The sequence below is a fragment of the Epinephelus lanceolatus genome, chromosome 7, assembly GCF_041903045.1.
Source record: "Epinephelus lanceolatus isolate andai-2023 chromosome 7, ASM4190304v1, whole genome shotgun sequence".
Taxonomy (NCBI): domain Eukaryota; kingdom Metazoa; phylum Chordata; class Actinopteri; order Perciformes; family Serranidae; genus Epinephelus; species Epinephelus lanceolatus.
In genome coordinates this window covers 36837849-36863541 of record NC_135740.1, presented here as the reverse complement: position 1 = coordinate 36863541, position 25693 = coordinate 36837849, and the positions used below count along the sequence as shown (strand labels likewise).

Below are 25693 nucleotides of genomic sequence, written 5' to 3'. Positions count from 1 at the left end.
CAAGTATAAAGTCCACTGACAGTGAATAGGAGCCTGATTTTGTGGACTCACTGAACTTTTTCCTTCTTTACAATCAAATTAGCTTTATTCTACTGTAATGTTATCAGCTGTGACATAGAAAATTATATACTTAGAATATTCCAGTGAGTGCTCTCAGAGTCATCCATAACCCTACTCGTTATATTTTGTGGACTGGGCAACAGCCCTGGCTGTTGCTTAAATGACACCGTGGGCGGCCTTTTGCATTGTATCTTAAAGAAAGTGTCGGTGGTTCGATTTAAGCAACAAAACTACTTGGTCATTGTTAGGAAAAGATTGCAGAAGTCCCCAAAAAACACCTGGCTTGCCCGAAAGGCAGCAGCTTGTTGCTAAAAAATGCACGGCTATGAGTGCCACAAATGCCAAAACATATGTTGTTTGTTGGTCTTGAACACCACTTTCCTGTGTCAACGTCTGGTGTTTGTTGGACCCAAACCCGGTTCGTCTCACACAAACATTTATAACTCCTCCCCCTTCTGTAGAGAGGAGAGCTGAAACAAAGGGACATTGACAGCAATATTCACGTACATTAGGTGCACTATTACTTTACATGATCTACATTACTTTTCAGTATCTTGTGCAATATTTTTCACAACATCATGTGCAACAATATTCTTCAATATCCTGCAACTTGAGAACACTTCTATCTTGTAATACATTTTGCCTGATATTTAATACTCTATTGTTCTAAAACTGGGCCCAGTGAGTGACCCTGACCATGGGTAACCCACTGGTTGTCTGATTGGTACTGATTGTCAGTTGTTAAAATCTCTGGCACCATTATAGTGACGCCAGGAGCACTGCTAAAGCAATGAATGCAGATGCTGTGGAAGTGAGACCAGGCTGTCCAGTTCATTGTCTGTGGAGCAGTTTCAGGCCTTATACTTGATGACATCACAGATTTGAGTTTTAGCACTCTAGTTTTTGGATTTTGAGGAGAGTTGTTTGCTTTTAATTATACTTTTGGACTATCTTAGACCATAGGAATAATATGTGTCAATTTTGGAAATGAGCAGAGTTCCCCTTTAATGTGTAGAAACTGTGCAGCTCCCCTTTAAATATAAATGGTTTTCAAAGCCCATCCTAAAAGATGATACAAATTTTGCTGATTTACTTCTTCTTTTTTTGCAGTTGTCTTATAGTTTTGTTCATTCTGAAGCTGTATTTTTGTGACATTTAGCAGCAAAGTTAGTTGACCCTGTTGAGCTGTGACATTTGTTTGTTTTATATAAATGTCAATAATAACATAGTGATCTGCTTATTCTTTTAAGGCTCACACATTACTAATGAGCATATGTTTGGCTTGTCTGCCTGCGTCTTTATGTAGGCTTTATGTAGTGTTTCCATTATTTTGTCCATCCCATACTAATAACTGAGTTCTCTATGATGAGTTTGTGCTGGTGATAAAGGATTTGCGTAACAGGACATCACTTTCATTCACTTCTGTATATCGGTATCTGGAGCATGCTCAGTGTGGGTGGGGGGCATTTTACTACAGATACAAGGCACATGCTGTATGGTGATGATGGGTCTGAAACTAGGTTATCCATCACCGGCCGTCCTCAGTCCACGGGCCCCTGGCCAATACCACATCCATTATCAGGTTATGGGGATACAACAGGGAAAATAAAAGGGCTTTTTCCCAACAGGAGACTGCATTAAAAACGTATGGACAGATGTGAGAGTCTGGCAGACCCGCTGCAGTCGTCACTCTGGCAGGACACAGAGTCAGGAATGCCTTCTTGTAAATTATAAAATAGTGTGTAGGGATGAGTAATTAAAGGCTGACTTTTAACCAAACATACAAGACACAAAACTCCACCTTTTGGAAATAAATGTTTGATAATGATGTTTTAAATTCAGTTAAAGTGATAACAACATACTTCTTGAGGCTCTAATTTGTGGATTTGAGTATGAAATGTTGTGCAATAAAAATCCATGCATGCTGCTATAAGTGCAGCTTATAGAAAACCTACTTTTCCTCTGCAACACGAGGCAGAGGAGAAGAAAAATCCCACCGAGACTTGGCCAAAAGTGCTTTTTCATATTGTAAATTAAGGAGAAGACTGTGGCTTTCAAAGCAAACCATTATGATAGTTAACGTAGAACCACTTAAAAGGCCAGCTGCGGGAGTGACGTGAATAATAGTGTTTAATTTGTCTAATCTTAGCAGGAGCAGTGGGTGGCTGGGGGTGGGGGGGTCGCTGGTACCCTGCTGGCACTTGAAGAGAGCTGCTTCCACCACAATGTGGTGCAAATGCCCCAAATTACCGCTTGGCTGTGTTGCTGTTGTTTTTCTGTGCCCTTACCCTTTCATTTGTAGTTTGTCTGTTGTTAACATGTGTGCACAAAAGACAGACATGGTGGGGACTACTGTGGAAAAGTTAGTGCAGGGTGAAGTCTAACACGTGCCAAGAATAGTTGATTGAGGAGATGATTTTCTGTTTCTTTTTCAAGGGCACTGTAATTTGCCCAGGCGCTATAAAATCCCTATAAATGAATAATTTAAGAACTTTATAGATGCAGTTCGGAAAGTATTTCCAAGGGCAAGTTCCTCGGACCCTTTCTGCAACAGCAGAGACATTAATTTAGCCACATTATAACGCTTACATGCACTGCATGGTGAGCCTTATTTAAAATGTCAATAAAATTGTCTCCTTTTGGAAGCAGTTTTGAATGTGGCCGCTCGCAGTATGAGCGGTTTAAAAGTACAAAATAATGCAGATATCAACATTTTTGCAAGTGCTCACCATCCAAGGGCTGTGGTTTATGCTGAGCTATATTTCCTTTATTTTATTTTCCTAACTGAATTCAGTGGTGCTGCCTCTTGTATCGCACCAGCCAGCGCTAGTTTGGCAGTGGAAAACTGACTTCAGATTTTTCTGCTGCTTGTTTTCAATTTGACACAGTTTAACTTTCCTGTAAAAGACGGTCCTGGAGCCGAGACATCTCCCGTGACTCTCCGACCAGCTCTGCTCAGTGTTGGTTTGCGTTGGAACAGGAGATGTTGTTTTACGCCACAAGCAGCTAGATAGTCTTATACTATTTATTGTTATAATCCCTCAGCACACATTATAATTATGTGACAGGGCTAATACTTAGCGTGCTGAAATGTAAACTTGTGTGACATCAAATGCATGTATACGATTTCAGACCGGCTTCAGGAAAAAGGAAGAAATGTCTTTTAAGTGTTAAATTATAAACACTAATGTCCTCTGCAGCTGCAACAAAAACAAATCATGAGCACCCAATGTAAAGAGGAGAAGGCACACATGCTGTGGGGGTAAACCGTGTGTGTGTGTGTGTGTGTGTGTGTGTGTGGATCTCACCTAAATTAAACCATGTGGTCACCAAAAGTCCCTCACCGCTCTTCCCACCCCCCGCCTCAATCTCCTCGTCCCTTCAACCCAGGCCTCTCATTGACCTTCCAGGCGCTCATTGTCCCAAAGTGAGACTTGATTACTGGCCTAAGCCCTGTGAAGGTTCGCCTCAGTGGCCACAGCTGATCTTTTATACTAATTTCGGATTAATGCGGGGTCTGCAACACTGCGTAAACACAGCCACTGAGAAGGCCCCTGCCACACAGAGCTAAACATTAATCCTCCTTAATGCTGAGAGTCAACTTCCAGTCCTTATCAGAATTTGTCTTAATCTCTGCCTAGGCTGTACAAAACTCCACTGCTCAATAAGTAAAATGTACACCACCAAACAACAAATGAGCCAATGAGCTGTGCTGGAACAGAGAAAAAAAACAGGGGAATGGAGTGGCAAAGAATAGAAATGAGTCTTACCTTAGTGATCTTTGAAACAGCCGTCCTGGTTTACAGACTCTAAGTGAAGATGTGATAAAGACAAAAGGAGAGCAACACTTTTTTTGCCTGGTAATGAAAACCATTTACAAGTTCATCTCTAGCTTTGCTGTGTGCAAATTTTAGTCCTCGATTTGAGCCACTGCCACAAGCATTTCAGCAACTTTCCCTTCTCCCCGTCTGTCTTTCTTATTTTTCTCTCTCATGCCGTTACGAATCCACTCGTGTGGGTTTTGACCATGTGGGTCCTAGTCCCTGTCTAGTCTAGCGCCCTTCCCTAGACTGCGTGTGCTTGTCTGTAATTTTCTCAATATGAGATATGTGATATATTATTTCAGCAAATATCTAGGCTCGGCTCAGAAGCGTATACTTTGATTTATGGCTGGATGTTTTTGTATCATGACCACTGGTATATTTACAGTATATTAAAGTAAGAGACTTCTTAAAATACTCAGGGACACTTTCTTTCTCCCTGGAGTAAACTTAGCAGGTGAAAACTATGATCTTATCTGCTAAATAAAAATTATCCCCATATTTTACATTGTGTTATAATAATAGTTAATTTAATTTAAACTGTCATTTTTCACACCTTTTTTACTGCAGTTCTTCATCAGGATTTTACTGTTATCAGCTTTAGTAAAAAGAAAAGGAGAAGCAGTGATTGGTGACAATATTATAGAATAATTTAAACATTTTTAATTACATTTCTGCATGTGTTGCAAGTGAAAATACATGCTAATTTTAAAATAAGGGTCAATTTCCCGCTCCAGGGTCCTATTGGAAAATGAGCAGCCAAGCCCTTTGGGTGAGGAACATTACGCCGAGGCACCAGAGGGAACGAGGCGACTAATCTCTCTGTAGCCCGGTCCAACAAACACTGCCGCAGAACGACATGTGGACTGTGTGTGGACTGGACCGTGTGCATGTTAAGCTGGCAAATGTAAACACAGTCGGCTGGGGGAAAAAGGAGGCCACATAATTATAAAGTTTTAAAGTAAATGCCAAGGCGACGCGTAAGCTCTTATAAAACAGAGAAGCACGGAGAGAGGAAGTTGGGAATGCCGTGCACATACCTACATGCATACTCGGGCCTTAACAGACCTGCTGTTTAAACCGACTTTTCACTTTCACACGCCGCGGCTCGGGTGAGACTCTGTTGACTTTTACAGAGTCTCTTTTTGGCCACACTCTACTTTGCAAAACAAAATTATCCCGTTCTGAGGTTTCGGGAAGGAGCTTTTAATTTAACGGTTGCATTTGGCAAGAATCCTCAACACTCTGAAAATTCATCACTCCGAATTTTCTATTTTCTTCTGCATGAAGATTCATCTTGCTGCCCTGTAATTATGCTGGTGAAGAGATCAATGAGCTGGGAGGATTTTCCTCCAAACTCGGGTCAATAACTTTAGTATTCTTGAGAAGGTTCTGCGCTGCCTCTAGCCACTCTACATTATTCAATTTTTACTGAGGTTAGCACTAGTCTTTTATGAGCTGTGAACTGACCACAAATGCACGGACTAGTCCGTCCCAAAGTACATCCCTTACCCCCTCTTCCCATCCTTTCTCAACAACTCTTCTCAAGTCTATGGGAAAGGGCAAAAAAAGATGGCAACAGCTTTAAAACGGAAAAATCCTTTAATGCAATTCCTACCTTATCTAAAACACCTACATATCTGTCTCCAGTCTGCGGCCTTTGAAAGGATATTTCAGGCCTGGGATTGAGGGGGGGAAAATCTCCCTTCAGAAGCAGGGCTAGGGATGAGTTATAGGCATCTAAGAGGCTGGAAATCTCTGGGGCCTGACCATGGCTTTAGCATACAGCTCCAACCACGGCCAGGGTCTAGAGCTGAGGCAGCCCCCCCCCCCTCCACCCCTCCTTCCCCCGCCCTCGTCAACAGAAGAAATATAGAGAAGCATGAGAAAGCAGTGCTGATATTAGGAATTAAGAGGGCCAGGTTTTGGTTTCATGGTGTTTTTTTAAATTCACACATGTTCCAGTGAAGCACAGTGATCAGCCAAAACTGTTCTGCTTACATTAAAAAGATTAAGCTGATGTGACACAACTGGAAATAGTTGGCTAAAGGTTAAATTTAGGCAACTTAAGTTAATTTAGCAAAAAAACTCTTAACTCTGTGTGTACTTACTAGCTTTTTCTGAAGCTTTCAACTGCCACTCACGGTCTTCCATAGAAGGTACCTCAGTCATCATGTGACTGAAGTATGGAAGTAACTTTGGCACAAATTTGATCAGGCCTAAGTTACTGTTGTCATTAAAGATCTCCCCCAGATATGTTTTGGGACAGTGCTTCCCAACTGGTGGGTCACGGTCCAAAAGTGGGTCCATTCTTAATAGACCGCAAGTGACTCGCAAACATGTCAAGTTTGTAAATAACACAATATATTTTAAAATACAGTGAATATTTGGCACAAAGATTTTATTTTGAAGCCCAGTTTCCTGCTGTAGAGGGAGTGAATAATGAACAGCTACTGAACAGAGACAGCAAACAAGCTCAGCGACATGGCCAAACATAGTTATGACACTGAATATAATAAACTGTGTGGACCTTAAACTAATGGCTAAGGAGAAATCTGGATCTCGTGGCTGCACCAGTTGGGAACCACTGCTTTGGGACATATGAAAACATTCTTTGGTGAGTAATAGTTTGTGTGGCATTTCTTTACACAAAACACTTGTTAGAAACTCTCAGAATTTCATCGACTACTTTGTCTTCATTGGAAAATGAAAGCCCTATGTGCATATGTCCTACTTCACTAAAAAGTCCACTCGTGCACTCAAAAAATAAGTCACTGTATTTACTTCATTTATGTCAACAATTTATACCAAACTGAATTGTGTTAGATATAATTTGATAACAATATTAAGATTGCAATAATGGCTGGTTGCCCCATCTATGTCCATATGTGCAATATTTGGAGTAACTCCTCTAGATGTTAACTTCAGTAGAGTGCAAGTGACTTCTGCTAACTTCTGCTAACTTCTGGCCAGAGGGCTCACCCTGTGTAAATGGAAGGACTCTTCACCTCCAACATATGGACATTGGATCAGGGATGTTATGTATCATTTACAATTGGAGAAAATCCATCGTTTTATTAAAGGATCAATTGCGCGCTTCTTTGCCACCTGGCAACCATTTCTAACTTTTGTGGCAAATATGGAAGCTGAAAAATTGCAATGAAACATGCTATACTCCCCTACTTATGTCACACAAGTTAATTCATTTGTCGTCATCTCTCCCTTTTGATTTTTATATACATTTTTTTTCTTTTTCATTCATTCATTAAAAAAAATCTTTCTTGTCTATTAGATTTCCTTTGGTTGGTCTGGCTTTCTCTGTTTGTCACTGGGTTAATGGGGTTGTCCTTTTGTCTTTATTGAATTACTAATAAAAATACCTTGTTTAAAAAAGATGGCAATAATGACTTATATGCAACCAATGTGGCTGTATTAGGCAGTTACAACATTATCTGATCAACTTGGATTTAATTAATAGGGCTAACAGCTAACTAAACTGACCAACATAAATGCAACAAAATGCAGTTTCTTTTGCCTTGACTGTGTTAATTTAAGCCAACAAAAACATTTTATGTTTTGACTTAACTCACTTATGTAAATGTCACGTAAAACAGAAAGCAAGCCCAACTAAACTTTACTTCATAGTTCCGACAAAACTGATTTTAAGTGTGGAGATTTCACGTTTCCACATCGAACATTGTAAGTTGAATGTTGGACCACGACAGGCTTTCAAAACTGTTTGTGATGTCACAAAATCAGACTTGTACATACACTTCTTAAACTTCTTTTTTAAAGTAAGCACAGAGAAATATTCTTTTTTCCCAGCAGATGCATGTCAAAACAGTCTGTAAAACTCTGCATACTGAAGCTCCAACATCTGGAAGGCGACGTTAAGGTTTTCTTGCTAAAACTTTGACGAAACAGTAAGACAATTTGGAAACATTTGAGCAGTCTGATTGCCTTTGAAAGTGTGTATGTAACTCTGGACAAAGATACTTAATTGAGTTTCATTTCCAGGTCGTAAAACACTGACGCTTTGGTAGTTTGGTCCGACTACCAACCCAAAGCGTCGCCTTCTGACAACCTGAGACTCAACAATCAAGTATCTTTGTCCAGCATTACATACAGCGTCTTTAAGAGAAGACTTAAAGAAAAATCCGACAAATAAAACTTTACTCACAGCACAGATTTCTTTCCAGTGAAATAGGAATTGAAAGCAAGATTTTTGCAAAATGTCATTAGACGACATACTTGAGAATGTTGTATAGTGTAGTATAAGTGCACTGTATGTTACAGGCTTTGAGGGTTAAGACGTGCTGTCCTGCCCAGTGTCTCGGTTGTCTTTGCCCCTCTATTAGTCTGGCTTTAACACACTGCTCTGGTCAGAGCCAGTAAATTTTCCAGCAGAGGATAAAGTTCAAGACGATAAAATCAAACAGATGTCAGTGTGAGGGTGAGTCTTCGTGACCCATAAAAGTGCTCTCATCAAAGAGCTGAATCATTTGTTTTGAATTATTACATTGTTATCAAAAGGGACGGCAGCGGCCTGTTTGAGGAGAAATCCGATCTGTTTGTCTAAAAACACGAGCGGGGATACTCCAGCCCAGAGGAACCATGGGAAAAGAGTGACGGCTGACAGACGAAGGCAGCTGGGGATGGGTTTGATTGACAGCCGTCAGCTATTTTTGGACTTTGTGTTTACTTTTGTTTAGTGGAGTCGAGTGTTGACTGTCTGGCACCTCGCCCTATGTGCCACATTTCTCGTAAACTTCACCTCTTGGGCGACTTAAATAGGTTGGAAAACAATTTCAACAGCGATGTTTCGTTGTGAATTTTTCTGTATTTACGACACGCCGACACTGCACATTTCCTCTGTTGTAAATTTGATTAAGTTTCGCTAATGAAATTTGTGATAAGATCAAAAGAAAACTCAGATTCTGGACAGATAAGCTCAATAAATGTTGATTCTCTCTGAATCATTTGGCACACATTGGACTTATTTAGTCTTACACCAGAGGAAGACCATTCCACTCAGGGTCATACGTTCATGCAAAGTTCATGTTAAGGTTACATTTTTGCCTTATCTCCGAAATCTTGTTTCAACTGATGAGAGAGGTTAAGTCCAAGACAATAAAGTTTTGCTTTTTTTTTTCTTCTTCTAAATAAGTCTGCTCACGATACCTTGTGATATATAGGTAATAAAAGCAATAAATACGAAACATCTGAGCAAATACACACAAACTGTTTGCATCTGTTGTTGTAATTCAGGCCTGCAAGAATTTACACCAGAAAAAGTGAGAGTGTTGTCTTTTGAAGGGCCCAAAAACAAACTGGATTTCAAAGTGTCTGCGGCGTAGGAAATTTGAGGTCAGCCGTGAGGGGGGGAAAGTAAACTAACTTTTGGTGTTTGCACACTTTACCCATGTGAACTTAAGCTGGCTGAAGCACGCAATATCAGTTAGTCTGGTAACTTATATGACATGCGACTGAGCAATACTCGTCTGAGCTGTTTTGATAATCCAGCAACAACGAGGTTTTTTGTCTGAACTCCAGGAACCCCATTATGGATCATCCAGGGCGTAAGTTTCATTTCAACGTTGGGTGCAGGGCAAACATATGAAAATGCATTCTGGAGAATGTTTCCGCATTAAATTATGGTCTTTAATTTTGTCAATAAAAGTCCTCTGCTACTTTCATATTTTTCTTGTGGGAGAAAAATGCACGTTCTAAATATTGAGGGGGTCCTCTGTCCCCCCCCCCCCCGAAATCTACACCTGTGTGGATCGTTCAGACTGTTTTCCCTTTATTTAAATGTCTCTCAATCTTCTTCACAAAATGTTACAGAACTTCTGAAAAAATAATGAATTTTATATACATATTTCCCATGGATTCTGAAGAGTAATAATTTTCCCCCATTTTACAAGTTTCACTGTGAGACGCTGCTTTACAAGATTTCTCGTTGCGGTGGCACAGAGTTACAGTGTCTCCTGCAATGTCTTGCTCTCACAGTGAACCATGAGTGCCCGGAGAGCTGGGATCACAGGAAGACGTTTGATAAGCAGGCCCCAGAGTGCTTTTGCTCCCAGCAGGCTATTCTCACTTTCGCAGTGCGGGGGCGGCATGCCAGTAACCAGATTACTCACCACAGCAGTCAATACAGTCTCTGCAGCTTTCTCTCACTCGACGCTGAGGTTAGTAGAAGCTCATACCATATGGTCCGAGAGGTCGGTTTCCACATATCATCAGTCAAATAAACTGATCTCTGAATGGAGCATAGCCCATTGATGTGTGGTACTTTTTCTGGGTGCAGAAGACTAAAAGACAAACTGGATGCGGGGCAAATAATGTATGGAAATTCAGTGTTATAGCATTTTTTTTCAACTTCAATGTTTATTGACTTTTAGTTTGTGTATAAAACCACAAGTATCATGTATGTTATGACTCTTGCCACAATCAGAAAGACAAAGCGAAAAACAGAACAAAAACAAGGAAAAAACTAAACTATGGTTACAAATGTTCATTTTTAGGGGGAGGGCACATACTTTATAATCCAGTATCCTGAAGTTTATACCTGATTTAGACCATAGGCTTTTTTTCACTGTTGTAAATTATCCATTTTTTCCATTTACAAACAAAAACATTTTCTCTCGCTTAGGTCATGGGTCATTTTTCCATAGTATAAATCCCTCTTACAATGTCTAACCATTGCTGTGTAGTAGCGGGTTTAATCTTGCACCAATTCCTTGTTGTCTTCCCTGTGATCAATAATGTCTTGCTTTTCATTATCTAGGACACAATCATTTATATTTCCAAGTGACATAACTTTGCATATTCCAGAATTTCTTTGACTGTAACATTCACATTCTCCTTGTATCGATGTAACTTAAATGTGTGTGGTTTGCCTTTCTATTCCCAAGTATCCGCCAACACGGTTGCTGTGAACTAGTTGGTTTACTCTTTATTTTAGGTGTAATAAAGTAGCAGGTTAGACCTTTCCACCAAAAACTCTGTTCATGTCTTCAGCTCCTCTCTCATTTCGTCTTGATGTCCATAGTCGAGGCGGCTTTATAGTCTCTTAGATTTTGGTATAGCGCCACGACCACCTTGAATCTTGTCCCACAGTATGTCCAGATCATTTTATCCAGCAGTCCATGCTAGGTTTTGGGTTTTGTATTTTCTTTGTCCCCCAGTTGCAGATATCTGGAAAAAAAAATCCTAATTTTCTAATCCATATCTCTCAAATCATGAAAACCCATTATATCCATGAGTCCCTTTCTTTCCCAGTTTTTGAAGTTTTAATTGCTGCAAAATATTTTATTTAAATAAAGCTAAATATAATTAGCTTATTTTAATATCTCAGTTTCAACCAGACAGACAGAGCTGTTCGAGATGCCCTGCAGATGGTGATGTATTTTAAAAAAACCTTGCAGATGTTTTGCAAACTAGAACGTTTGTCCACTATAGAACATGCAATGAAGCTCTTGCAAGTGTGACAGCAGCTCAACAATCTGTCTACCTGCCCCTGGAGCTAATGATTGACCTTTGTGACCTTTACTTAACGTTCTGCTCGATTATGCAAAATACAGTGAAAAGTGAACAATAGTAAACATAGTTCAAGTTTTATATATTTAGTAAAGTGACCTCTCGTAAACAGGTCTCCACATTTTATCTTTTTCTTTCCAGCCATTAAACGTGTGCACATGCTCAGACCTCGCCAGAATAAAATCACAAAACAAAAAGGTTTATCTGCATGCTATTGTCTCGAGCCCTTTTTCCACTCCACAAAAACCCCACTAATACCTGCTAATAGTAGTCACGGGTATTTATAGGTTCCAGCTCTGATCGGCTTCAATCGGCAGTGATGTAAACTTGAGACCTGTGTTGAGGAGTGAAAGATATAAAAAAGGAGTAACCACTGTGACATTTTTTCTGTCCTCCATGCTGCTATCTACTGTTTACTAACCCATCTCTGACAGTGAACGTGACACACCAGAGGAAAGAAAAACCAGACAGAAAGAGAAACTGATCTGCTGCAGAGCCGTGTACACAGCTCTGATCTACTGGTAATGGTCAGGAGTCTATTGCCTATCTTTAATGGTTTTTCTTTAAATAACTTGCACATATGCTAATGTTGGTGAAAAAAGGGTATTTATTTGTGAGGAGCATGTCACCATGGACAGTTTTAACATATAAGCGTAGCAATCATTGAATGAAAGTTCTATTGATGGAGCCTTAATGAACAGTAGCTGTTTGTGATGTGCTGGTAAAGGACTCAAGACCTTCAAGACAAGGAAACATCGGCAGCTGTAAAAGACAGAAATGCATATTATATAAACACTAAACTGTGCACAGCATGATGACAATGGTAAAACCTTTAATACTGGTTTGGTGACCTGATGCGCCTATGGCCAAACATGTATATCATGTCAGTATGAGAAGGTGAAATTTAAGGGAGGATGCATGACCCTGAAAGGTCAGCAAATAAAGCTGGTGAATTAAAAGTGTCATGTTTCCACACATTCTCTCTCCTGGCAGCTAAAATCAGCCATCAAAGTATGATTCTGTAACACTAACAATGAAACTGCACACAGAAGTTCCCCAGTGCAATGTGAATAAAATGTAAGACAACAAAAGCCACGGCATGCTCACCAATGTTTTCCCAGATAATTAAAGTTTTAGAGAAAGTTCATGTGTAAAACTTGTGCATCAGAATGCTCCGACTCCGGCAGATGTACTCTCACGTGCTGATTTGATATTTCACGTTGACATTTAACAATAATCAGCGATTCTCTGCGGAGAGACAGGCTGTCAACAGCAGCAAACCTTCTCATCTGCCGGAGGCAACGTCGGCTCGTAATGAATTGCGGAGGTTTGCCTCTGGACCCCCTCCATCTCTCGGTTATTGATACAGTAGGGTGGGAAGATAGCTCTATTTTCTGCATAGATGAATGATGAGTGCGGCACCGTTTACATACTGTATTTTCCAGTGTTTGCCCTGAGGAAGGGAGCCTTGGTGGAATTTGTATTGACTCTACAAATGTTTAATGAGCAAGCAGCAACAGCAGCTGGTTGCACAGCACTGATGAAATGATGACACAAGACACGTGTGTTCCTGTGCACAGCAGTGACTGGGCATGTGTAGCATACAGTGTACTGTATGGGCCGCAGTTATATCGGTACACATAATACATTTTATTTTTATTTCTTTTAAGTTTACAGATAATGTGAAATCTTTGTAAAACCACTTTTTTAATGTGCTCAGTGGGTTTTTATGTACAACAGGCACATTAAATATGAATTTATGTTTACTGAGACAGTTGAAACAGAATTATAGAGTTTCATTCCTAAATTATACATCATTTCAATCACCACAAAATGAACACAATTTTTTTCTTATAATGACAAACTTTACAAGCCAGAATGAAACGAAATTCTTTATAGTATAATTTAGAGATTTGGGATATTGAATGATGAACAGCTTCATACAGTTTGTGAGAGGAAATATATAAAATGAATGTAGATATACATGCGCAAATACAAAAATATAAATGTACACAAATTGCATTTCCAGGACGTAGATGGCTTTTGAACCCTTTTTAAGTCCACGGCTCCAGAATAGTAAAACAGCAGAAAACACTGTGGCACCAGGCATCGTGTCGATCTTTAAGAGAGCGTGGGCAGCCACAGTCCACAAAGCTAACCCTGTCATCTGGCAGCAGATTTGCAAGAGAGATAAACTGAGATCCTGCAGGGGATCAAACCCAGCCTCTATCTCTAACAGAGGATTTAGCCAGCAGAGACTAAAGGGGCTAGAGCAGAATTACTCTGTATGGAGCCTGAATGAGTCGTCGCATTTACCCCTGCAAGTTGGTTGCTTTTGTGCCCGGATACTGTTTAGCAGGATAATACGGAAAAGATAAAAATGCACTTTTATCCTGTGTTGCAGGTTGACATGCAGGTCTGTTTGGAGGGGAGGTAGAATGTAACAACAGCTCTTAAGATAATACAAAAGCATGAACTGGATAATAGACAGTAAATTAACTGTATTTACATGTCTCAGCTGGTCCTGGTGCTGTGCTCACCCAGTGGACTCCTGCAGCTTCTGTGAATAATATAATAATGTCATATACATGAATTAACAGTGCAGCACAGCCTAAGATGACGACCAGAAAGTGACCCAAAAGGAGGTTGCCTGTCTGCCTGTTTAAATCATAATTGTGACACATTTCTGACCTCTATTCTGTTTTATCATCTGCATTTTTGCAGCACCAAACCCCTCTTTGTATTATTTATATGCCTCTTTAGTGAAATGTTATCAGGCAGTGTTGTAGGTAGCAAATTACTAAGTGACAAGCTACTTGAAAAACTTTTCCTACTGAAGCAGGAGTATAATTAATTTCTGCTTAAATAGTTGTCACTGGTGCAGTATTTTTTAAAGTTACTGAACCATTGAAAGTGTAGAGACGATACACGACACGACATTGAGCTTCAGTTAAGTCGGGACACACATTATGTTGAATTAACTTCAAGGCAAGAAGAAGAATATCAGATGTTAGAGAGCTCAGAAACAGTGTTTTTGACTCAGTTGTTAATCTGGTTGCTTACTATGTAAAAACACGGGGACATTTCTGTTTGGAAAAAAAATATATTTTATGTAGAAGCATCTTAAATGTTACTAGTAATGTAACATTTCCTGAAAGTCAACAAAGCTTTAGAAAAGCTGTTGTCAATAAGCAATTTTTTTCCTGAGTTATTAAGAAGGTCAGCTTTTTTTTTCTTATACCTTAAGGATTAGGTACTGGTCTTATATGTGTACTTAGGGCTGGGCAATGTATCGATATTTTATCAATATTTTGATATGAAACTAGATATTATCTTAGATTTTGAATATTGTAATATCCTACTTGTTTTCTCTTCCTGGTTTGTTTTAAAGGCAGCATCACAGTGAAGTGATGTTATTTTCTGAACTTACCAGCTTTGCCTTTGCCTACTGAGTCGTTATCTCCATGTAACCATAATTACTGCACACATTATATTTTTGCGTTATTTTTGTTATTTATTAATGGGTATATTATTTATATTTAAGTAGTAATAGATTCAGCATGATTGAGTTACTAGTAAATTATTATTTCATTGTCATTTATAATGCTTTGTATAGCGTTTCATTTGTATTTTCAGTTCAGTTTAAGTGGAATCACTGTGCTCCTTTGGTTATGAGCTAATTGGTTCCTACCTGCCCTTGTTTTGTGGGGACAGGTATGGGTGAGACACAGACAGTGAGTGCCTCGTGCCTAACAGTGAAGCGAATTTGCTGCACCCCTAAGTTGGAATGTGTTAGCAATGTCTTGCCTTGTTGGTAATAATTAAACAAAGGGGAAGAAACAAATGTTGGAGCCCGCTTATTACCCACAGCCCGGAGGAACTGGGGAACACCTACAATCAAGAAAAAAGGCTTACATCCACATGACTCATGATTATTTAAAAAAAAAAATCTAATTATGTAAATATTTTGTGAACCCTACAGTATCATCGCAAGATATCAAGACATATGATTTCCTCCATGTGGCCCCGCAGTATGTACGCTATTATCTGAGTTTACATGTGGCAGGATTTTACAAGACTACTAAATTTACTTCCAGGGGAATTGTGTGCTGTGAATCTTTCCATGACCTTTTTTAGAGCACACTCAGTAGCGCTATCGGATTTGGTTCTGGTTAACCCTCGTGGATTTTATTAGGTCCACACTTATTAATACTATTAATAGGCATTTAGATGAGGGGTGTGGAGTCAGGTGGTGCAGTGTCAGCTGGGTATTTTATTCTGTTGACCACCCAAAGCAGAGGCCAATCAAAGCAAATATAATTTCCCAACACGACTGTTTCTGTCACAGTGAGTCACTGAGTTGTTTAAGTGCTCCGTTCCAAAATATTTTATGATATGATTTATGGACTAAATGAATACCTGAATTGTAATTAGCTAGTACAGCTGATCCCACTGAGGGTTAGCATTCCAGCGTGCAGGTGTTTGCAGCTTTTAGCCGCTAAGAAGCATCAGTTCAGACACTCCCATGAGCTGTGGTCAGCCACCCACTGAGCTCACACCTGATGGTTGTATGCTAATATGTTAGCACATTGTACTTGAGTGCATACAGCCTCAAAACACTGACCCACCGTCATAGAAACTGGTTGCATGCTGGGCTCAACACCAGGCCGTGCTACCTGGCTTGGTTGTGTTTTCTATGGGTGGGAAGCCAGTGAGGGATTACGTCCTTGTCACTCTAATGATGTACTCTACCAGTTGTTTTTTTGGGGCCTAACCATGGGTGATAGGATCTGGGATAGCGTGTTTCAGCCCAGCAATAAATCTCCTCGCTGGCAGGAAAAAAGAAGTGTCTGGCGACACCATGCCCACTCATTTTGTAAATCAAGACACAGGACATGCTATACGCTGTGTGGCATGTGAGTGGTGCAACACTTTTGTGGCTTAAGTGCAGGCCTCAGCCAGGATGAGATTACCAAGTATCTGTTATCATACATTATAGTGGCTATGGCAAATCAGATTGGCTCCTCTCATGCACTTTAAAAGCTGCGTTCTCCCACCATGGTGCACCGACAGTTTGAAGGAACGGCCCTGCAATCGACTGCAGATGAGAGCGAGGAACCCAGTGGGACGGCTAATGCTGCTCTGATGCTGGTGGACCCGTAAGGAGGCAATTTCCTAAAATATTAGCCATAAAAAATGACATGATTGTATGTGTAATATTGTGGTTTGTTGCTTTGAGTTTGTTTTCTGGACTTTGTGGCCTTTTGTGGATAAAAATTGTCAGCCTCTGATTTTGTTTAGCCACTTAAGGGACACTTTTCTGCAGTAACATACATATTACTGTTTAATTACAGCAGTTAGTGTGAGAAACAAATTGTAGTCCTTGTTCTGGTGTTGCAGACAGTTGCATTACTTCGTTTTTTAAATAACTTTTTGTTAATAATTTCACCGACAGACATTCTCTTCAACAGCACCGACAATAAACAGGCACAAAATAGACAATACATTTATTTTTCTTTCTTGTTTTTAAAAGAAATTAAAGTTTTTGAGAAGTATGTTGGAGAATCTCATGGAGAAAAAAAATCCAAGGAAGCTGATTTGACTACTGCTGAATAAAACATCATGCTTAATGTATCATATAGTGTAACATCATTTCTACAAACTGCCAAAAAGTGTATTATATTTTTATTTATCTACATATTTGTCTATTTTTTATTGTTGCTATTAAAGCAGAATTGTAACATGATCGAAGGCCAAAAAAAAATTAATACAAGAGCAATTTGTTTGATTTTTTTCAAAGATATTCAGATTTGAATCATAAGAAGAGAGGAAAAAAAAAAGATGCACATAAATTGGTGAAATTAGTAGTCTGGCTCGTCTGTGTACATTGGAGGTCAGAGTTGCAGTGCAAACTATTAGCCCACTCTCCAACCCTTGTTACACAGCCCCTACTTCTTATTACTACAATGGTGGTTTCACCTTTTCAGTTTAATCATTCCAGTAGATATTAAACTCTCCCGGCAGGCTGGGGGCTATATAGTGTAGGGATTTACTGAGGGATTTGCGTCCTCCTTTCTGCTAGTTCAAATCTCTGTGTCTTCTCAGATCAAATTATCATAACCATCATCGGGCACAACTCCACCATGAAAACACAGTGCAGGAAAAACGCCGTCAGCGATTCCATGTGCCCCCTCTCTCAGAAATATGAAATATGGTTATTGTGCAGTGCTATGCGGTAGAATTGGAGCGTTATCCCATGGTGCCCGAGCCATTGTGGAAAACATGAGTTATTGTCAAATAGCTGTGTGATTGACATAAAAACTCCTTTTGTAGTAGCACGTTTATTATATTTCTGTGGCATATTAAATCACATTTGGCCTCAATAGACGACACATATTGTGTATGTAATTATACGGTGCTATAAAAGGACTGTGGATGCTTCATTGATTAGAGCTGTTTTGGTGAATTTAAAGGGTCCTCTTGTTAAAAACATTAAAGGGTCCTTAAAGCATTTTCACGAAGCCACATTAATGTAATTGTTTTTAAAATTGGAAATCATCCTGTATTTTTCCACCCTTGAGAGCTGAAGCGCCTTATTAAATCGAGCTGAATGGACCAAACAGAGAGGCCGAGTCAAAGTTTTCATATGGGAGAACTTTCATCTATCACAGAGTATTATATATCCAACTTAATACATCATCAAGGGGGTTAACACACCATCGCGTGACTAGCTGTGATGCCATAAGACTGAGAGTAAATTAACGTGACGCGGCGGACCCTGGGACCCTTGATAAACGTGGAAACCTTTATTATTATTTATCTTATTTTGGGTGTGTAAGCTGAGAGCAGACGGGGCGGGTCGGCACAATGTCCGGATTGTTCCACGCTGCACGCACCTACATATTGAGAGAGGGAGAGATGAAGGCTTTCACCTATAGGGGCACCGCTTTACTTTTCAATCTTTAAACCTGAATATGGCTAGTGTGGGAAAAAGTGCGTTTTCTGCCTCTCTGCCTCTGACTGCAAGGGAACAGGTCAAATCCTCTGCTAGATGCCCCGGGCTATTTTTCCTTTCCTCTTTTTTTTTTTTTTTTTTTTCTGAACACCTCCACACCAAGAGAGCAAAATCTCTGTTAGAAGACGGAGGGAGGGAGGGGAGGCAGAAATACTCTTCTGTTTTCACTTTGTGTGTGTGTTGAACCCTCTGGGGCTGAAATAATTAAGATCAATATATATGAAAGTTCAAGATACTTTTTTTTTTTTTTTTCAAAGTTGGTTCATTTCAAGGTAATTAAAGCATCATCTGGATCTCATGTGAGTCTGTGTAGCCTCATTGACATACAGTATCATTGGGCGATGGGCAGATTTACGAGCCGTGTTGCTTCAGCATCTGCTAATTACACTCCTGCTGTAATTGTACCCTGTCTCACTTTGTGCCGACCAATTATTGAAGTGGATGCACACACAGGAATACACACATGTGCAGAAATACATACACACGATGTCTCTTTTACTCTCTAATTAATGTATTTAATTCATCATCTCTTTCACAGACACTAATCAGCAATGTAGACATAAACTGTACTGTACTGTTTCTTTTCTCTGAACACCAAATCATCTCATTCAGATAATTTTCTGAATGTATTTTCATTTTAATTGAATAATTTGACAGTAGAGAAAAAGTAGGAAAATTTTCTGATACTTCTTTAATTGTTTCCACAGTGTAAGTATATGTACAGTTATTATTAAAATACTTTACCAGCTATATGCTACATTACTGTCTTTGCTTATTAAAGAATCAAGTAGAGGCTGACCAACAGGATTTTTAAAGGTTGATATTTCATGTCATTCACAGTTGTATTATTATTTATTTCTTTTAGATTTAACACACATTCAGTGAGGGAAAATCAGATAGAAAAGACACAAATAGAAAATAAACAAGACAGAACACAACAAAACAGTACGAAGCAAACAGTAATAAAAAAATGCAAGGGTGACATTATATAAAATACATTGGATCCCATACATCCATTGCATACAAGACGTTTAAAATACTGTTTTAAAAGTGTACAGACAGTGTTCCAGTGGTCTTCCAGCCCCTTATCGAAGACTTTTAACAGGCAGGCCGCTCGTTCCATGTTTAGTGAGTCCAGGTATTCCTTCAGCCAAGAGTCCCTTGTGAATGCAGGCTGGTTTAGGCTCCTTCCACTTTAGAAGAATTAGTCTCTAGCAGATAAGCGACCCAGTGTCCATAGGTGCTCGGCAATGATTCCAACAATAGTTTGGAACAGGAAGAAGCTGATTAATGGGCAGGTATCTCTCTGCCCCACTGTGAAAATGTTTGGCCGTGTTGGAAAGTAATCGAACATCTAAGTCAGTGTTATAAAAAATGAAATAAATATATAACTATAATGACACCAAAGATCAAACTCAAAGTAATTGATAAATCAATCTGGAACTGAATATCAAACTAAAAATTTAGGTGGGAGTGATTTTTATGTTTTTATCTGTTATTTGTCTTTTAAGTCACGTGAGATTTTTCAGGTACACCTGACATTACCTCAACTTGTGAGTGGAGCCTCCTTGCAAAACGATGATCAGAGATGGGAAGTATTTCTGTTCCTTGTATTTGAAAAATATATTTCAACGACTTTTGAATATATTATAGTAGATAAAAAAAAAAATAATTCAAATGAAACTTGACACAAGATTCTTTCGAGTTGAGAAATTTTGTATTTTCGAAATAGTAAGTACTATTAGGTCAAAACTTTGTATATGGCCACACTGTGTGGAACATTAGATATTTTTTTTATTTTAAAACAAGGGCTTTTAATTTGAAACAGGACGTGGCAGCATTCACTCAGCTCCAGTTGGTGATGTATGTCCCTGGGGGCATGATGCAGGCTCTGCCGCCATCAGCCACCACTGGAGGCAAGTTTTGCCAATAACAGTAGTGTGTAAAATGTCCTATCAGCGCTAATTACTCGGCCACTCAACCTCTAGAATCAATTTATATGCTAAAAAATATAAATAAAACAGAATCCCACAGTACGACAAGCAACCATACACCACCGTCCGAAGTAATCATTGGCAACTCTAATCAGTCCTAAATAAACTTAATAAATTGCCATTATTTTTACCATCAGTTCTAGTACTTAAGTGTGGTTTGTCCGCATGGTGTTACTGTACTCAACAATAGCTGTTGCTTAACTACTGTGGGTAGGTGCAATCAATGGATGTCAAACACTGTGCTGTCTCTGTTTCATTACTTTGAAATGTATTAAATATTGGGCAACCAGAATGTGATATGAGTTTTATGTTGATAAACTACCACAATCCACAATAATATTTTCAGTGCATTCTCTAGCAAACAGACATTTAAAGCAGCTTTGCATTAAGTTAGGATCCGTTAATGTTTTCATCAGTTGTGGACCTCAGAGCCCACAACCTCTACAGACTACAGACACAGAAAGAATTGCATTATTCCAGGCCTGTTTATAAGAAACAGTATGATCTATTAACATCTTTTGCTCTTTCTCTTCACAGCTGTTGAATAGAAACAAATTAGTGCAATAAACAGAAATGTATGTTTAGTTAGTTTGTGAATGGAAGATTAAAATGAGTATTTTGGCATTGATGTTTCGTCATTGCTTCCTAAGATCTATTTCAATTGACTTTTAAGGGTCTAAGGGTCATGAAACTGATGTAAACACACACAGCAAAACGACCATGTCAACTTTCAATTTCAGCAATGAGAAAAAAAAAAAAAAGAACCCACCCAAAATAAATTGTAGTTGTGCGGTTTTTACCTCCCAGCATCGAGATGATATCATTACTGCGCTGAGCATCTCTGGCCAGAGTGACACCAGTCCATTACACCGTCAAAGCCCTCAACTCTTCCCCCACCACCGCTCAGAGGTCACCTTGGGGAGGATTCCACTATCCACCAAGCCCACCAAACAACACCCTTCCCATCATGCCATTGTTCAACCCAATTCCACCTGGGATAGATACAAGAGGATTGGAGAGAGGCTGAGGAGAGGAAACGTGCGTGTGCGTGTGTGTGTGTGTTGAAATGTCACAGTGTGTACGTGTGTGTGTGTGTGTGTGTGTGTGTGTGTGTGTGTGTGAACGACCAGCTGTCCCAGGGCTCTTGGTCGAAGGCTGCAGCTGTTTCAGAAGCCTTATGCTGATAAAGGCAGTCACACTGTGGGGAGAGTGTATGGACACAGCAGAGAGAAGAGTACACACAGAGACACATGAGGACATGTATGCAAATATATTTAGAGAGACACACACAGTAGTTTGTTCAGGTTCCTGTTCATTTTTTTCACCTTCAACTTTCAGAAAAAATAATTCATCTCAGTTTAGCTTCATCCATTCAAAGACAATGAAACAGACTACAGTACCCACCCAACACTCCCACATCAGAGTGTGTTCATATCTTGTTAAACCAGAGTCATGTTGCACCAGAGCTCTGAAGTGACCAATAATATGTTTTAAAATCCATGTAAGATGGTCCCTAAATGCAGCACAAAAATAAATAGTCCACATTGTCCAAAAATAAAGGTACAGACTTGTGTAATCTCACTGTCACTGTGGTCATTGAGGGGTTATGAGTATTTGGAAGCTGTTTTACAACCTGGTCTAACTCTGGACTCATCAAATACTGCCACTTGGTCAGTGTCAGACAACGATGCACTGAGGCACCCTTTCGTGGCGGCGGTATGAGACACACTGGGTGGAGGCATTTTTTGATGCTCCGAGCAACTGCTCTGAGCAACTGATGCTTCAAGCAACCGTCAAGAGGAGGACGTCAAACAAACTCCAAAGTCAATCGAGTTATTTCAATAACGACGCAGTGTGCTAGTATGTATGGCACAATATGCTAGTGACCTAAGTAACAAATGTACTTAATTTGAGCCAAAGCATGACGTTTTTTTCTCAACCTAATCATGTATTTTTGTTGCCTAAACCTAAGGAAGTAGGGCTGTCACAAAAGAAATAACACATCAAAAAATTTAATGCTGATTAATTGTGTTCCATGGTGCAGGTTCCATGGTAAAGGCCACAGTGGCTTTGTCACATGATGGAGGCAGACCTGATGACGCTGCTCAGCCCCGTGAATGAAACATTTACATTTACAAAAAATGTCCAGATGTCATTGTTGATAGGAGCACCGTTCTCTGCAGTTTCTGTGTGCCTCATAGAAAACTTCAAGCCTGATATATCACCTCAACACAAAGCATTTAGCAGCGAACCCAGAGGTCTGTGCTTGAACAGCCTCTGATGCTAGCGCTAGCAGCTAGCCTTGTCAAGCCACACTTGACCAGGTGTTCAGACACAAAGAGTTTGTCTACCTTTGACCAATGAACTCCCTTGCAAAATGGATTGAAATGGACTGTAGAGCAGTTTCGGTGGTAGAGGACAGGGGGACAGTTGTGTCCAAAATCCAGCAGCTTTACTACGACACATCTACCAAATTAATTTTTTCTAAGATTACTTTTTTTCGGGCTTTTTTTGCCTTTAATGTACAGGATAGAGCGAAACGGGGTGAGAGAGAGAGAGCGGGGGGTGACATGCAGCAAATGGTTGCAAGCCGGAGTCGAACCTGCGACCGCTGCAGCGAGGCATTGCCATTGTTCATGGGGCACCAGCACTATCCACTGCGCTACTGACACCTCTGCCAAATTAATTTAAACTGAAATTTTTTAAACTTAACATTCTCAAGTTCACATACCATCCTAACGCATCATATTTTGACATGTAAGACCACTGGCCAAGCATTGGTGTTTGAGGAGCTGGGAGTGAGATTGTGTGGGATCATAACAGTGCAGAAATCACCCAGAGAAGCTCAATAATTTCTTTCATAAAGATTGTGTGCATATTTTGCTTTGATTAGAGAATCAACGGTTGTGAGGTTATGGAATGATGTATAATAAAAGTCTCCGTCTTGACTCGAAATGCAGTTGCAGTTCATGGTCAGCACCTTAAACCCCTGGGCCACCGGGTGCTCCAACAGAGCTCATATCAAGTTGTAACACATTTTTGAAAATTTGTTCACAAGACAGCCAAATAGCTGATAAAGTAGACCAGTCGGGTATAGTCCCACATTTTGGGCTGCCATAAAAGATACATTTAGTTTTGCTGACAGACCTGTAGGCACCAATGTAGTTTTTTTATTGCTTCTATTCCTCATACAGCCTAATGAGTACAGCAAGACACGAGTCCTGCTAGATGTCAGAGTTCCATTTCCTGTGTGGAGCCTGGCATTAACATGTCCAGCATTTCTAAACTGATTTGCTGTACCCAAATGTACATACTTGCGGCTTCTACAAATTGGGATATAGTCTGAATTACATAAATGGTGTTTGAGCACCTAAGTCACAGGGATCAATGTGTCCGGCTGTGTCCTCTGTGTGCCTCGCCTCGGATTAACCAAAGCTGGAACAGTGTGGGGTCACTGTGCGCCACCTAATTTACAGCTGACATCTCATGTCTCCTACTGTGGGATGGCATGATGTGAGACACGAATGCCTTCAAAGGTCTGGCATCATGATAAATTTGGAAACAATACTCGTTGCAGTGCAGATACAGGATGATTAATTGCAAGTGTTCCAAACCTTTTAGGGAAAAGCCCAGTGAGGTGCTGAATTCACGTACAGCTGCGGCTGCCCCATCAAAACGGTCATCTCTGTGTTGACTAGTGGCAGCGAAAGGGCACCAAACTTTCATATTCCAACAATTTTTGTTGTACAGCATTTCTTTTGTACAGGTAATTAACTGTATACTCCTTCCTCATTAAAAAACAGTGATTTAAGGTAGAAGGGGAGGCTCAGTTTTAGAAATCTCAACACCGTTGTTCAGTATTTGCTCCTTGAAAGAGAGGAGTGACACTTAATATCACCTCCTGGCATCAAGATGATCGTGGCAAGCTCCTCCAAGACGCCGGCCAAATGGATTGGTTCTTGCATAGCAAACTATTTTAAAATGAGCATGACTCAACAGTTGACACCTCCTTGCACTGTCTGCTTGGCTCATATTGTAAACTGTGTTGACATGCATGGGTTATCTATTATATAGAGTTTAAGCCATCTTAGAAATATATGTATTTGCTAATTCAAAAATGAATCATTGTCATTTTCTGAGCTAAAGACACAGACTCATTACCCCTGAGTCAAAAATCCACCTGACCGATGACCATTTAATTTCACTAGGGCTGCCCCCTAAAAGTCGACCAAATGTTAGTTGACCAGAAAGGTCATTAGTCGGCAAGACTTCATTGGTCGCTTGGTCACAGAAAGCGAACATGAAACTCTATTAGGAGCTGCGCCTTGTCAAAATAAATCCAAATCTATATGACTGCACCATGTGGGAATTTAATTCTAAAGGACAGACACAGGAAGTGGCCACGCTCAGCAGTCAGACAGGAGTCAGGTTACAAACCAATCACAGCCAACAGATATCTTTCCCTTCTTCTGTAAATATTCAGTCTGATGAATACGGAAAAGTTGATCATGTTAGTGCAGGGCTACCCAGAGCTGTACATCTGTAATCTACATTTTGAGAAGGTGAAGGATGAACCCAAGGTGATACGTAAACTCATCTTCATTGGTCGACTACAAACATGACGTATCATCTGAAACATGGAAGTAGCTACATGCCCATTAGCCACTTAGCACAATTATTACTGCTTTGCCGACAGCGTCAACCAATGGCCCTAAATGACAACTATTGGTCGACTAGAAAGTTCTTAGTCAGGGGCAGCCCTAAATTTTACAATATGATAATTTGAAAGCACTGGGCCCTGACACTCATAAAGTGTAAGATTATAGTAACAGGCTATGCTGGTGACATACTTGGAAAGATATAGAGAAGTTCTGCTGGGCCAACAGGGAGCTCTCCAGATCCCTGTGAACTCTTCTGCAGTGCTTCATGGGGCTAAAGGTTTAAAGGTATGAAATTAAATTTTATTGCTACGACCTCCTCGCCAACAATGTTCACTGTAGTCATTTTCATCATACATCATGTGAGTGTACTGAACATCTGCTTGTGCAACAAACAAGAACAGATGAAGTAAACGTCCAGACAGGGCAAGAAGAATGGTGACAGATTATTTACACACATACATCAAAGATGCAACATCTTCATTGAGGCAAACAGTCACATAGCGACACATGGGTGACAATTCAGTCTGACAAATTGTCCACAGTAGTGCACATCGAGTGTGATAACATCATTTAAAAAAAAAAAAGGACAGAAAATAAATA

General features: G+C 39.9%; 1 protein-coding gene across 1 annotated transcript in view; it reads right to left on the bottom strand.

The window, feature by feature from the left end:
- pitx2 (paired-like homeodomain 2) overlaps nt 1–3969 on the bottom strand; it is a 77160-nt gene extending 73191 nt beyond the window's left edge. Inside the window, exon 1 of the mRNA XM_078169497.1 lies at nt 3831–3969. The gene's annotated coding sequence lies outside the window, so the exon portion shown is untranslated. The remainder of the gene's footprint in view (nt 1–3830) is intronic.
- Between the last annotated feature and the right edge of the window lie 21724 nt (nt 3970–25693).